The sequence below is a fragment of the Microcebus murinus genome, chromosome 2 (genome assembly GCF_040939455.1).
Source record: "Microcebus murinus isolate Inina chromosome 2, M.murinus_Inina_mat1.0, whole genome shotgun sequence".
NCBI lineage: Eukaryota > Metazoa > Chordata > Mammalia > Primates > Cheirogaleidae > Microcebus > Microcebus murinus.
The window spans coordinates 84,993,791-84,998,505 of record NC_134105.1 but is presented as its reverse complement, the minus strand read 5'-3'; the positions used below and the strand labels follow the sequence as shown (position 1 = coordinate 84,998,505).

The following is a 4,715-nucleotide window of genomic DNA, read 5'->3' as shown; positions in this document are numbered from 1 at the left end:
AAAACAGAGAGGGAGGCTGAGAAAATAATTCTAAACATAAATAGAATTTTAAGGATGAGTTTTTCAAATATGTTCTGAGTTTTTAGAATTGGCTCCCTAATCTGATTAGATTTAAACATGCTAATAACTATTTGCAGTAGAAAAGAGATTACCTGATGTATGGTAAATTTGAAATGTCTAATAAAAGGGGAAGAGATGGAATGTGGTTTTCACAAGACTTAGAAAAATCATTCACATGTTAACCTTGATAAGCTTTCAGCTTTTTCTTAGGTTGCAGAAAACTTAAAATATTATTGCTCCCACATTTACAATGCACAAAACACACAACTTTTCTTAAACCCACAAGAAAGCTGAGATTTCAGTAACCTGAAATTTAAGGAAAGACAGGTGACTCCAAAGGAGAGATGACATGAATATTGCCTGGAGCAGATGTCAAACACAGACATCATAGAAATCAGTAAGAAGAATGTGGCTAAAATTTTTAATGGATTTCTAAAAGCCAAGTACGGATTGGACTGGCAATATAAAACTTCTGGAAGTCACAGACATGAGGGAATTTTGCACCCATTTGCATCGAAATGGGGAAGGAAAAGACTCACACCAACATGGTCAGCATTGGACACGTAATTTAGTCAAGTCCACCACTACTGGCCATCTGATCTACAAATGTGGTGGGATCAACAAAAGAATCATCAAAAAATTTGAGAAGGAGGCTGCCAAAATGGGAAAGGGCTCCCTCTAGTATGCCTGGGTCTTGGATAAACTGAAAGCTGAACATGAATGTGGTATCACCACTGATCTCTCCCTGTGGAAATTCGAGACCAGTAAATATTATATGACTGTTATTGACGCCCCAGGACACAGAGTCTTTATCAAAAACATGATTGCAGGCACATCTCAGGCTGACTGTGCTGTCCTGATTGTTGCTGCCGGTGTTGGTGAATTTGAAGCTGGTATCTCAAAGAATGGGCAGACCTGTGAGCATGCCCCTCTGGCTTACATGTTAGGTGTGAAACAACTAATTGTTGGTGTTAACAAAATGGATTCCACTGAGCCGCCCTGCAGCCAGAAGAGATACGAGGAAATGGTTAAAGAAGTCAGCACTTGCATTAAGAAAATTGGCTACAACCCTGACACAGTAGCATTTGTGCCAATTTCTGGCTAGAATGGTGACAACATGTTGGAGCCAAGTGCAAACATGTCTTTGTTCAAGGGATGGAACATCACCCAAAAAGATGGCAATGCCAGTGGAACCACACTGCTTGAAGCTCTGGATTGCATCCTGCCACCAACTCGTCCAACTGACAATCTCTACCTCTCCAGAATGTCTACAAAATTGGTGGTGCTGGTACTGTCCCTGTGGGCTGAGTGAGAACTGGTGTTCTCAAACCTGGCATGGTGGTCACCTTTGCTCCAGTCAATGTTACAACTGAAGTAAAGTCCATTGAAATGTACCATGAAGCTTTGAGTGAAGCTCTTCCAGGGTTACAACATGGGCTTCAATGTCAAGAATGTGTCTGTCAAAGATGTTCATCGTGGCAATGTTGCTGGTGAAAGCAAACATGACTCACCAATGGAAACAGCTGGCTTCACTGCTCAGGTACTTATCCTGAACCATCCAGGCCAAATTAGCACCAGCTATGCTCCTGTGCTAGATTGTCACATAGCCCATATTGCCTGCAAATTTACTGAGCTGAAGGAAAAGATTGACTGTTGCTCTGGAAAGAAGCTGGCTCTTTATCATGAACCTCATCAGGTTTTCACACAGAAGATGGAAAGTTAAGTGGCAGTCCTGAGAAAGTCTCTACCATGGTGTAGTCCTGGGGAAGCAGCTCAGCAGCTATAGAAGGAAAAGCATGAAGCATCACCAGTATTCTTCTGTTCTATGTTCCCTGGGGAACAAAATTCTTAAGCTATTTGGGAAAGTGCAACAAACTTCTTTCCTGTAGGGCACAAGTGAAGACTGAGTGGAATGTGATAAGGTCCTCGACCCAATGCATTAAAGGCCTTCTATAGTGGGAGGAGGAAAGGCAACGATACTCATGGACACAGCTCCTGCAAGACTGAGGTAAAAACAGAAGGGAGAATGCATCCTCCTTCTCCACTCCGTACCAACTCCAGGCTAACAGGTGTAAAGTAACGAGTAATAGCAGTCTATTGCTGGGGAAGTCAGAAAAGAGAGACATGTTCTCTGAGGAAGGATTGCAAAGAAAAGATCTAAAGCTGAGAACAGATAAAACACTAAGAACAATTAACTGTCAAGCTATTCCCTACATAAGGGAATTTATAAGGGAACAAGCTATTTCTAGAGAACTCTAGAAATATTTAAGGTCTGTGGTTCTCTGAGGGTTGTGATAGCAAGAACAAAATCTAAATGCTGCTCAAAACCTTACTCAATTGTTTCCACACTAAAGACTGGCAATAATTAAAAGGGCAAATAAAGCCAACAGATGAGGTACAAAAATTTTTATGCATACTGGTATAGTTATAGACTTGCAACCATGTAAACTTGTGGCCTATTTCTGAGAAAAATTATCACAGAAGTCCATTAAAAGAATGTTAATTGATTGTGTTAACAGGTGGTTGGGGAAAACTGGTTTCCATCATAGTGCAATTGTTGAGAAAAGTTGATGCATTTACATACATTTATATTATCCAAATAATATATACTTATTAAAAGTAACATATAAGATGCCTATGAAAATTGTAGTTTAAATATTATAAGTATAGTACTGACTGCAAGATAAAGGAAAAGACATCTATAACACACTATCATTTTTAAATAAAAATACATGTGCATAAAGCAAATTAAAAATGAAATTTAAATATTTAACAAAGATATGTAATAGTAAAAGGATACGGCTGATCATGGAGGGGTATGGGAGTACGATATGAGGAATAAAGTGAGTAAACAATTATACAGGTAAAATAGGAGTTGGCCTTTATGAGGGTTGTTATCAATTCACTGTTATGAATACAGGAGAATAATTAAGGCAAATATTTTCTCTTGAGTGAAACAATCAATGAACCAAAAAAAAAAAAAATTGTACTAACTACTGAATGTACTGGGTTCTTTCTGGTTTAATTACAGAAAAATATTTAAAAGCACCTAAGACATCTTTCTATGGTTTGAAAAAGAGACATCTGTCATCTGTTCACAAAGCTCTTGTCACCTTAGTGTCTAATATTTTTACTTGTTCATCTCAAAAGAAACTTAAAAAATGGCATTTCTCAACTATGACAAAAATTAAACTTTTATAATATTTATGTTTACAAAAAGGATATAAAAAGACAAAAAAATCATGTTTTTACATATTTTCCTGACTCTAGAAACCCAAGGGAATGCATTGCCATCTTACTATATTATTGAGAGCAATAAAGTGACAAATCTGATGAGTGTCACAATAAAAGTTTCGACAACATAAGTGAAATTCATGAAAAGATTTTCTTTTAGAAGTACTCACAGAGAGTTTCATAAAGTCTGCCTGCTTACTGATAGGTTTAATGCTACAAAACATTGACATGTGGGACTGGGAAGTCCTGGACACTAGGCTCAATCTTCATTTTCAACTCAGTTTGCAGAAACATGTGTTTCCTAAATAAAAAGCAATACTTATTACCATTATCCAATCATTATCCATGGAGAAACATGTGGACCATGCATGTGTGAATATGTCAAAAACAAAAAAGCTCAGAATATTTATCTTGGATTATTGTTGAAGAAACACATGACTCTTTTCAGCCAGTTACTGATTCCTGAGTGTCAGCCCATCAGCCAATTCAACCAATGGTCTATTATCACATAAAGCCAAGTCCCTTTCATTGCCTCCCTACTTTTAAAAAGCAATTTATAGTTATCTTCAGAATAACTAATTTTGACAGAGCAGATATATTATTCTCCCTCAAATAGAACATATGGCTCTCAATGATTATAGATAAAATAATATATATAATAATAGATATTTAAGATGACTTTCTAATATTTCATAGCAAGAGAAACAATACCAAGGTGAGTTGAGTAAAGAGGACCTATATTAGCGTACTGGATTGAAAATAATTTATTTACCCCTTTAAAATTATGATGATTTAATAAATGAATGATAAAGTACCTGTTATATAATAATATTAAAATATATATCATATAGTTGGAGATTTAAAATTTATATTTTAAATATATAAATTTAAAATATATAAAATATAAAAATTTATATTTTAAATTTATATTTAAAATTTATATTTATGGAAGCCATCAAGACAAAAATATGTGGCATTGATAACAAGATTTTTTAAAATAGTCTAAATAGTCTAAAGCTTTGCTGTTCAATATGGTAGCCAATAGCCATACAAACTAATTTAAATTTAAATTTAAAATATTAAATAAAATTTAAAAGACAATTTACCAATTGTACCGGCCAACGGAAATGCTCTGTAGCCACACGTGGCTAGTGGCTACTATATCAGACAGTGAGCTTCAGAGAATATCCATCATCAGAAAGGCCTATTGAACAAGGTGGGCATAGAGAATATATGACATTAGTTGCTTGCTAAAATGAGATAGAACAGTCCACTCATTTAAAGGGCATCTGTCAAGCTGATTATGTAAAAAAGTATTCTGACAACCTATGTTCTCTAAATTTTAGTGCCAGTGTCAGACCTGTAAAGAGTCAACCAAATCAAAATCAAGTTATACAGATGCATATAGTACATGCAATGCA

The 4,715-nt window shown here is 35.7% G+C and overlaps 1 pseudogene; it reads left to right on the top strand.

Annotated features, from left to right (window-relative positions):
* The first annotated feature begins 578 nt into the window (after nucleotides 1–578).
* On the top strand, nucleotides 579–1,783 carry LOC105863957 (elongation factor 1-alpha 1 pseudogene; annotated as a pseudogene).
* The last annotated feature ends 2,932 nt before the right edge of the window (nucleotides 1,784–4,715 follow it).